The sequence below is a fragment of the Primulina tabacum genome, chromosome 4 (genome assembly GCF_025594145.1).
Source record: "Primulina tabacum isolate GXHZ01 chromosome 4, ASM2559414v2, whole genome shotgun sequence".
Lineage (NCBI taxonomy): Eukaryota > Viridiplantae > Streptophyta > Magnoliopsida > Lamiales > Gesneriaceae > Primulina > Primulina tabacum.
The window spans coordinates 18858944-18870133 of record NC_134553.1 but is presented as its reverse complement, the minus strand read 5'-3'; the positions used below and the strand labels follow the sequence as shown (position 1 = coordinate 18870133).

Sequence of the window (11190 nt, the reverse complement as noted above, 5' to 3'; positions counted from 1 at the left end):
GTACAACCTCAAAAATGATCCAAATGGCGAACGGTCAAAAACATGACCTTCCTAACTCAATGAGGCACTGTCCAGTCCAAGGCCATGGGCTAAAAGCCAACCAAGAACTCGAACGAGCCACCGAACCGACACAGCAACTTGCTGTAATTTTCCAGCAACTGTACAATCGTGTAACTTGTGTTGTTTTCGAGACTACCGGCCATTGGGGCGTGAACCACCGACCAGAGACTCTTACCAACATCCCAAGGAGTGATTTGAACCATGGCTAAGGGCCCTAGGCCAGCCACAACCCGCATCACACCAAAACTCAACCGAAACTCCAACCGAGAACCAACGTGCATGCGTGTGTAGTGTTTTGCTTAGATCGATATCTTGCGTCGTTCTAGTGGCCATTTGATTGACCATGGCACGATCTAGACATCTAAGAGCATGGTATGAACCGTGGCTATGGGCCATAGGCCAACCAAGATCCATACCAAGCAACAAAAACCGAAACCATACGCTGAACCAATGAAGAAGCCGAATGGGGAAAGGGGCTGTTCTTGTTGATTTGATTAAAACCGATGCACCATGGACCAAGCCACCAAAAGGGCAACTTAGTCACGTCTTAGACATGCTATGGAAGTGATCCAACCATGGCTAAGAGCCCTTAGGGCAGCCAAGATCAGATCCAACCCCTTGACACAAAAACTGAAATTTCGAACACCAATCTGCGCCTGTGGGAAACTTGCTGTCATTTCGGTTTTCCAGCAAGCATGGGGGCTGAATGAATGGGCCAACATGGTCCTAATGCATTCTATTACGTGTCTAGGAGTCGCCTTGGGAGCCTGGAGTCGAACCAATCACCTGAAACTCACAAACCAAGAAAAACGTGAAGCTTGCCATGAAATATCAAAAATTCTGCATGTGTTGTTTTCAAAAGTTTTGACATGGATCTCGATTTTTGCTTGAATAAACATGATCATGTACTGAAAAATAAATGATAATATGACTTGATTGAGGTTTAGAAAGAATCTAGACATGCCTGGTTTCGTTTCGAAAGAAAACGAACGAAACGACGACGACGCGGCACGGAGGAGATGGAGCGCTTCTCTTGTTCTTTCTAGTTCTCGATTTTTTTCTCCCTTTCTCCTTAGCTATTACTCATGTTTTTTTCTACTGAAAAGGGGTTTGATTTCGGTGGGGAGGGAGTGTGATGGAGTGGTTATGAGGGGTGAGGAGGATGGTGCAAGATATAAGGATCATATCAAGACCAAGTCTTCATGCATTTGAATTTTGAATTTGAATTGCTATCAAATGATCTCTTGGGTGATTCTAGAGTATAGTGGCTGATTTTATCATGCCAATCAAGGGTTAGGATAGTGGTCTAGTATTAATTAATTAAGGTGGAAAAATAGCTAAAGGAATTAGCATGCTAATCAACCAAGAATGGGTCAAAGGTGAGTTGGCAAGTCCTAGTTTGTTCTTCTAGGGGTGTGGCCGAAAATCTACAAATAAAATGAAGGGAAAATATTGCTATCTAGTTGATAATTAATAACTCTTAAAAGCCTCACTAATCCCTCAAATAATTTATTGAATATAACCCTTAATTAAGTAACTTAAATGAGTTCATTTCTTAATCACCTCAAATAATTAAATTAAATCCTCAAACCTCCCTTTCTAACTTAAATGAACTTAGTTGCTAGCTAAATTAACTTCTATAAATATTTCTCGAATCTTAAATTCTATCTCAAAACTCCAACTCCAGTCCGGCCTCACTAAAATAACTGAAATGCTAAAAATCAAACTACTGAACTGAACTAATGAATAATTAACTTCAAATAAATGCATTTAAAATAATCATGCAATGTAGTCAATTAAATTTAAAAATATAGAATTATGCATGGCTTAAACGTAGACTGATTTACGGGTTCTACAATCCTTTCCCCCTTAAAATAAATTTCATCCTCGAAATTAGAACTCACCGAATAACTCAGGGTATCGATCTCTCATCTCCGGCTCAGACTCCCACGTAGCTTCCTCCTCTGAATGGTTGAGCCATTTGACTTTGACTCGCTTAACCAACTTGTTCCGAAGTGTCTTCTCCTGCCGGTCTAGGATCTGCACTGGTCTCTCCTCATAAGACAGGTTCGGAGTAAGTTGCAACGGGTCAAAGTTCAGCACATGCGAAGGGTTCGCCATGTACTTTCTCAGCATGGAGACGTGAAAGACATTGTGTACTCCGGCCAGATTCGGCGGAAGAGCCACACGATAAGCAAGCGTCCCAACTCTGTCAAGGATCTCAAACGGTCCAATGAATCTCAGATTGAGCTTCCCTTTCTTCCCAAATCTCATGACACCCTTCATAGGTGCCACTTTCACGAAGACATGATCGCCCACTGCAAACTCTAACTCTCTCCTCCGCTTATCGGCATAACTCTTCTGTCGGCTCTGAGCAGTACTCATCCTATCACGGATCTTGACTACTACCTCTGCTGCCTGCTGGACAATCTCTGGACCCAGCTCTGCTCTCTCTCCTACTTCATCCCAATGAACAGGAGATCTGCACTTGCGGCCATACAGTGCTTCATACGGAGCCATACCAATAGAAGACTGGAAGCTGTTGTTGTAGGTGAACTCAACCAGTGGCAAGTTCGACTCCCAACTCCCTGAGAAATCAATGATGCAAGCGCGAAGAAGATCCTCCAAAATCTGAATAACTCGCTCCGACTGCCCATCAGTCTGCGGATGGAAAGCTGTGCTAAACAGCAACTTCGTACCCAAAGTCGAATGCAAACTCTTCCAAAATGAGGAAGTGAATCTGGGATCTCTGTCGGATACGATCGAAACTGGAATACCATGGAGTCGGACTATCTCTCGGATATACAGCTCTGCATACTGAATCATGGTGAAAGTCGTTTTAATAGGCAAGAAGTGCGCTGATTTGGTAAGACGATCTACAATCACCCAAATAGCATTCGATCCCCTGGCTGACTTCGGCAATCCGATCACAAAATCCATGGTAACATTCTCCCACTTCCACTCGGGAATAGGGAGAGGCTTGAGCAAACCTGCAGGTCTCTGATGCTCGGCCTTCACTAACTGGCAAGTCAAGGCACTCGGATACAAAACGCCTGATGTCCTTCTTCATCCTTGGCCACCAATACAATAGCTGCAGATCTTTGTACATCTTCAGTACTCCCAGGGTGAATGGAGTACGGGGACGTATGGTCCTCTGATAAGATGTCTGCTCGGATAGAATCACTGCTAGGAACCTATATCCTATCTCGGTATCTCACAATACCGTCGCTGACTGAATACAAAACACTGCCCTTGGCTTCATCTCTCTTCTTCCACTGTGCCAACTGCTCATCTGCGGCCTGACCACTGCGAATACGGTCAATAAGAGAGGACTGGATAGTCAAGGTAGATAAACGAGGAACTCTACCTCGAGGATAAGTCTCAAGATCAAACCTTTGCATCTCAATCTGAAGAGGTTTCTGAATCGTCAAATGAGCCATCACTGCGACTTTCCTGCTCAAAGCATCCGCAACTACATTAGCTTTACCCGGGTGGTAGCTAATGTCACAATCGTAGTCTTTCACAAGCTCCAACCAACGCCTCTGATGCATGTTCAGCTCCTTCTGCGTAAAGAAATACTTGAGGCTCTTATGGTCGGTAAAGATCTGACACTTCTCTCCATACAGATTGTGCCTCCAAATCTTCAAAGCAAAAACTACGGCCGCTAACTCCAGATCATGGGTAGGGTAATTCTTCTCGTGGATTTTCAGCTGTCGAGAAGCATACGCTATCACTCTCCCATGCTGCATCAAAACTGCACCTAAACCAAGCTTCGAAGCATCGGTATACAGAACAAACTCACCAGATCCTGACGGTACAGCCAAAACGGGTGCTGAGATAAGAGCTTGCTTCAAAGTATCGAAGCTCTTCTGACACTCCTCGCTCCACACAAACTTCACATTTTTCTTGGTCAGTGCTGTGAGTGGAACGGCAATGGATGAGAATCCCTGAATGAACTTCCTGTAATATCCTGCCAACCCAAGAAAACTGCGGATATCGGATGCATTCTGAGGCACAACCCAATCTCTGACTGCTGCAACTTTCAGCGGGTCTACCTCAATGCCACTGCTAGAAACAATGTGGCCCAAGAACGCCACCTTCTCTAACCATAATTCGCACTTACTGAACTTTGCGAATAATTTGTGCTTCTGCAATGTCTGCAACACTGTGGTCAGATGTCTGCTGTGCTCCTCCCGACTCTTGAAGTAGACGAGAATGTCATCTATGAACACTATCACAAACTGGTCGAGGTATGGCTGAAATACGCGATTCATGAGATCCATGAAGATCTCTGACGCATTCGTCAGACCGAACGGCATCACAAAGAACTCGTAGTGGCCATAACGAGTCCTAAAAGCAGTCTTCGAGACATCAGCATCTCTCACCCTCAACTGGTGATAACCGGAACGCAGATCTATCTTGGAGAAAATCGAAGCTCCTTGCAACTGGTCAAACAGATCCTCAATCCTCGGCAGTGGGTATTTATTCTTCACTGTAGCCCTTTTCAACTTCCGGTAGTCAATGCAAAGCCTCATCATGCCATCCTTCTTTTTCACAAATAAGACTGGCGCGCCCCATGGAGAAAAGCTCGGGCGAATGAACTCCTTGTCGAGAAGTTCCTGAATCTGCTTCTTAAGCTGTGCCATCTCTGTCGTTGCTAGTCGGTACGGCGCTTTGGATATCGGAGCCGTACCTGGCATAAGCTCAATGGAAAACTCCACCTCTCTCTCGGGTGGCATACCAGAGACGTCTTCGGGAAAAACGTCTAAGAAATCTCTGACAATCGGAACATCTGAGGCTGACTGGCTGGGTTCCTCGGGGACAGATAAAAATGTCGCTAGAAATGCCCGACACCCTCTATGCATGAGCTTCCTAACCTGAACATATGGAATAATGCGCGGTAAAGGAAAGTACCTGTCCGGCTCAAATAAGAACTGCTCCATTCCAGGCGGTCGGACAAGAACAGATCTCCGCTGGAAGTCTATCAACACTCTGTTCCTCAATAGCCAGTCCATCCCTAGGATGATGTCAAATTCTGGCATCGGTAGCACGATCAGATCCGCATAAACAAGATTACCGTGCAGCTCAAGGTCTATATCTCGGATAACATTGGTGGCTGCCATCTCCTCGCCTGACGGCAAGACTACTGAAAAGGCTGTATCTAGCCCAATGGTCTGGATCTTGAGAAAGTTTGCAAAGACCTTCGAAATAAACGAGTGAGTGGCCCCTGAATCTATCAAGGCCTTGGTAGCGGAACCAGATATAAAAATTCTCCCTGAAAGAGCGGAGCTCTAAGTTGAATCCAGTAGTTACAAGAACTAAACTTATAGACATGCAAAGGTCAAGGTTCTTCTAGCTTAATTTCCCACAACATAAATCTGAGTAGAGCATGCAATCCTATAACAGTTCTAAGTTCACATCTAAATCCCGATTCCCAAAATACGGAAATTCAAATAATAACTTAAAGTTTAAAGGTACCTGTCAACAACATAGTCTCCGGGTTGGTTTCCGCGGCATGGAGAGCAAAAACTCTGCCTTGGGTAGGCAGATTCCTCTAAGGACATTGCAGCAACATGTGGTCTGGACTGCCACACTTAAAACACTTTCCTGAGCCAGCCATACATGCCCCAGGATGGCGACGTGAGCACATGGGACAGACTGGGTGCTCCTGAGTCCTCGGGGCTGGGCGTCCCCGCTGCTGCTGCTGCTGGCCTCGGTTCCTGGGCGGTCCATGAAAAGGCCTCTTATTCTGCTGCTGATGCTGATGAGGAGGAGGACGGTGCGGTGCCTGGACTGGGCGCTTGCCCTGGCGATCCCTCTCGATATCCCGCAGATCCTGCTCTGCGGCTAAGGCCTTGGAGATGGCAATCTCATAAGTAGCAGGGTCAGATACCCTAACATCCCGGCGCAAGATCGGCCGTAAACCCACCAGGAAGTGCATCAGCTTGGCTCTGGCATCATTCGCGATCAGGGGCACAAAGTGACAGCCCCTCTCGAACTTACGGATGAACTCCGTAACCGTCATATCCCCCTGCCTCAGACTCATGAACTCGGTGGTCAGCCTGGTGCGAACCTCCTCAGCAAAATACTTGGAGTAGAAAACTTCCGTAAAGCGGGTCCATGAAAGTGTAGCCAAAGTCAAGGCTACCGAAGCTCCTTCCCACCATAAGCGGGCGTCTCCAGTGAACACGTAGGTGGCACATCGGACTCGGTCTGCGTCTCCCAGCTCCATAAACTCAAAGATGACCTCGAGGGATTTGATCCATCCTTCGGCAACCATGGGGTCAGATGCCCCAGAGAATTCCTTCGGGCGCATCTTCATGAATCGCTCATAAACAGCCTCATGCCCTGTCGGCCTGGCTGCGGCTGCGGCTACGGCTGCGGCATTGTTCCCCGCAAACTGTGCGAAGAACTGTGCCATCCCAGCTAACATCTGGGCACTCATGTCCGGTGGGGGCGGTGGAGGAGGTGGTAGGTCTCCCTCCGGTCTACGCTCCTCCCTGTCCTCTCGGCGAGGCCCCTCCTCTCTGTTGCGCTCTAAAATGCGTCTAGGGGGCATACTGGTTACAACATAACCCATACGTAACTAACATGCATAATTCCATAATTTATTTTAAATGAACACCGAAGTACTGAAAATCTGGAAGCATGCTGACAAAATAATTCACGCTTTAACTAAAATGCTGAACAAAATGCTGAACTGAAAAACTTACAGACCGAAGACGTGGCTTCGTGAGCTTCTCGCGGTCAGTAGTAGTGAAACCCTATACAGAACCACCGCTCTGATACCAATTGTAAAGACCCTAATTCGACGACTGTCCTCACTGTACCAAGACGAGTCTTTCCAGCGTGCTTATGTCCTCACTCACACGCACCCTGAGAAACTTCCCAGGAGGTCACCCATCCCAAAATTGCCCCAAGTCAAGTACACTTAACTTTGGAGTTCTTATGTGATGAGCTACCGAAAAGAAGATGCACCTTCATGATATGAGTAGTACCAATCAAATCTTTTAAGCCTTCTTCAACTGTACAGTCCATTACATTGAACAGTCTCGGAATCCCTCTCATTCCCGTGTGGGTCGGTTCATTCATGTTCCCTCCACCTAGAATCCTGCCAGGAGCTGCTCATTGTCCGTGCAACTGATGGCACCGGCGATCACCCCCCGCCCTCTTCGGCCCCGGGCCTCACATCGTGAATCGAGTATTTCATCCGTATCTAGATCAGTTCATCATAGAGTTCATTGACAAAATTCTTATCTACTCGAAGAGACATGAGGAGCACAGTCAGCATTTGGGTACAGTTTTGCGGGTCTTGCAGAGTCGCAAATTGTTTACAAAATTCAGTAGGTAGGAATTCTAGTTGGAGAAAGTAGCATTTTTGGGTCATATAATATCTAGCAGTGGCATTGAGGTGGATCCAGCTAAGGTAACAACAGTTAAAGAATAGGTTGAGTCGAAGAATGCGTCAGAGATCCTCAGTTTCCTAGGCTTGGCAGGCTACTACATGAAATTTTTTCAGGGGTTTTCCTCGATTGCAGTGTCACTCACTTCATTGACTAAAAAGTGTAACGTCCCGAAAATTTAAAAGTCTACATGAATCACATGCATGCAAATTTTTAGTTTCATTTGTATTTTATTTAAATTGTTTTAAAGCATTAATTGCATGTTTATTTCATTAATTTGTGTTTTAATTCATGCTTATTTAAAGTTTCGCGCATTAGAGTTTTAAGTTGAATTTCACGCTCGAACGAGGAACGGAGTCCGAGTAATTATCAGGAAAATTATTTTTAGTACATGATTAATTTTTATTAATTAATATAAGGTGTTATAAAGGTAATTTTTTAAAAAATGGGCTTTGTTGTGTATTTTTACTCACCAGAGCATATTTTTCAGCGGTACGCAAATTTTATTGAATCAGAGGACTTTTTGAGGGTTCGGCTAATATTTTCAATAATTTATCTAAACGAAATATTTTTTGGGTTTGTGTTTGGACTTAATGGGCCTAATTTTAAACTTATTCAGCTTAAAACTCTTTTTAAACTTCTAATTGGCAATTTAGGGCACATTATCTACTAAATTACAATTTAATTAACCCTTAAACACCCACTTAACCTAAACATAAAGCACCTACCAGCCGACACCTCCCCCTCCACTGTTCATACCCTTGGTTTCAGCATCTACACTCCAAGGTAGCATCGGCCATCTCTTTGTTCTTGCAAAATAAATTCCCCGACGCGTTAGATCTTCTTTATCCTTGCGTGAAACATCATCAGGCACGCTTGTATCTTGTTTTCTCTTCATCCATGCCATAATATTGTTGTTATTTATGTAAAATAATGAGGCTTTGGTTCAGTTATCATGAGGATGCATTTTTACTCAAGTTCTTGTTGTGATTTTGCACTCTTGTGTTGTGATCTCACGTTTTCTTGCATCTTTGTGTAAGGGGGCTGCCGATTTTCATGCTAGGGGCTTTTCACGTTGAGGAGAATGGTGTTAAGATGCTGGAGTCAAGGTTTGGTCGACAAATTTGATGGGCCGATCTGTGTTTGTTGTAGGGGGCTCGGCATGGCAAGATCCAAGGCATTTGTGTGTGCTGCAATGCATAGGCTCCAACCAAGCTGTGTTTTAGACCTTGTAGAGTCTAGTAAGATGTTAGGAATGAGCCATGGGTTTATGGTCGAGGGGGAGGCTCGATCCTTGGAAGCATAGCGTGAATCGAGATGGAGATGGTAGTTTCGGTCGGCTTCTGCTTGTGGCTTGTGCAACAGGTTTATGTATCGGTTTGGCTTAGTTTGGAAGGGTAATTAGGGTAGTAATGGTGAGCCTTAAAGGCTGGACAGGTGGTGGTAGAAGGAGGGACCGAAATGTCTAAGAGTTGGGACCATGTGTTGTAATATGATTATAAAAAGGGGGTTGGCCGAGAAATTTCTAGGAATATTAGGTGCTGGCCAAAATTTCATGGATTTAAAGGACATAATTTAAATAGTAAATGCTTTAGAATGAGTTGTTTAAAATATGGTTCAAGTTGGGAAATTTTTTATTAAGTTTCGAGTCGATTCGGGTTAAAACCGAGACTCCATTCCAAGTTTTAAAATGAATCGGTTAAATTCAGAATTTGGCTTGAGTTTACGTCTAGGAATGCTTTTAAATAGGTTTTGGGACATTTTAAGGGGTTTGGTAAAGCTTCGGGTCAATTTTTGAGGTCCGAAGCTGAAACAATAATTTTTGAGTTTTCAAGGGCAAAATGATCATTTTATATCCGATGTGAGATTTTGTTCCTGGCAGCGTCCTGAGCACAAATTTATCATTTTTTAAATATTTATGCATCATGTTCATGATTATTACGTAATTACGATAAATACGTTGCATGCTTGGTTCAAAGGAAAAATTGTGTTAATTATGTATATGCATGCTTTTATTTAAGTGATGAATATGATGACACGTTTTGAAAGAAGTGATTTTGTTGTGACTAACACGAAGACACGATGACATGTGAGGCCGAGTGGGTTGGTAATGTCGTTGCTGATATCCTCGCCGTCGAGTACCACAGTTACACGTAGATGGATCCATCGACTGACATAATGATACGAAAGTCAAAACTAGTGAACGAAATTCAAATTAAGAAAATTAACACGTATATGCTGATACAATGATACATGCTATGATTTTTACCATGTTTTTCCAGGTCACGATTACGCATACGATTTTTCTGCAGACATGAAACGTATGTTGATTATGCTATTTTTCACTGTTGTGTGCCACGTAATATGTACTTGTTATTCCTGATACGGGTGTGTTGAGTCTTTAGACTCACTAGGCGTGTGTGATGTAGGTGAGCTTGATGTTGAGGAGACTGGAGGTGCTGAACTCTGAGTAGGTAGCCCTGGTGCGGTGATACGACCCGAGGATCGCATGATTTTCTGCATATTGATTCATGAGATTTTGAGAGGAGTTAAACATTTTTATACGTTGGTGATATTACGATTTTTACTCGTTTATGTTTGATTTTTGTTGATGTTGGTTATTTTAAACTGCACTATTTTTATTGTCAAATAAATACGATTATTTTAAATGTTATTTTGTAATTGAGAGCTTTTAAATAAAAAAAATATTTCCACACTTTTAAAATGAGTAGACGTTACAGTTGGTATCAGAGCAAGGTTCCTGTATATGGTTGTGCCACCGCCAGCTTCTGCATCTTAGTATTTAAGCCTCGAGTCTATAAGCTTTTATTTTCTAAATGTTTTAAATGATTTACTGCTATCACCTGCATGTTTACATGATATACGTTTTCCAGTGATTTATAGTACATGTCTATCTGTCGTTATGTTTTGAGATTAGATGCTTAAATTTTTTTATGCATTTTACGACATGAAATGAGAAATTATATGATTTTAATGCACGCTGGCTTTGTAGTGGAATTGGACATTAATAAGAATTTTGCTATTTGGCATTAGGAAAGGTTGGAAATGATTTGTCTTTATTTATTTTTGGTTAGTAAGTATTGATGTTCTAATTTTTGGATCATAAGTTAATCTTGAAGATTATGAATGCTTTTAGGACTTGTAGATTTTCTAAGAAAGTACTGATGGTTCGTGGTTGCTAGTCGAGTTAATTTTTGAGGATTTCATGTAAGAATTAATGATTCGAAGACCACGACGATCTTTGGAAGTATAAAGCGTAGAATTTATTTAGGATGCATGCTATACCTAGTTGGATTTAAGGATTTAATTGCATGAATTGAGAATTTTAAGGACCTAATTGTAATAACTAATAATTTGAGGACCTAATTGCAAAATAAAATCATAAAGGACTATTTTAAATTTCCAAATTTTGGATTAAGTTATGAGTTTCGAGAATTTTAAGGTTTAATGAGGCCAAAATCGATATGTTATGGGGACAAAAATGCAAATTTCGAAGAGTTGTAGGGCCAAAAATGTAATTTTCGAGAATTTTGAGGGCCAAATTGCAAATTCTGAAATTTTTAAGATTAAATTCGAACTTTTGAGGGACACTTGGGTTAAACCAGTAATTTTTCGAGGTTATGGAAATTGATTTTGGGTTTAATAAGCTTAGAATTATTGAACTTTATGTTATGAGATACCTATAAACTGGAATTAGGAAAGCCAA

The 11190-nt window shown here is 42.7% G+C and overlaps 1 long non-coding RNA gene across 1 annotated transcript; it reads left to right on the top strand.

Annotated features, from left to right (window-relative positions):
- Positions 1-8202: 8202 nt before the first annotated feature.
- LOC142541578 (uncharacterized) lies at positions 8203-10086 on the top strand. The gene is made up of 3 exons (XR_012819401.1): positions 8203-8249; positions 8504-8828; positions 9893-10086. It is a non-coding gene; the product is annotated as an uncharacterized LOC142541578 (long non-coding RNA).
- The last annotated feature ends 1104 nt before the right edge of the window (positions 10087-11190 follow it).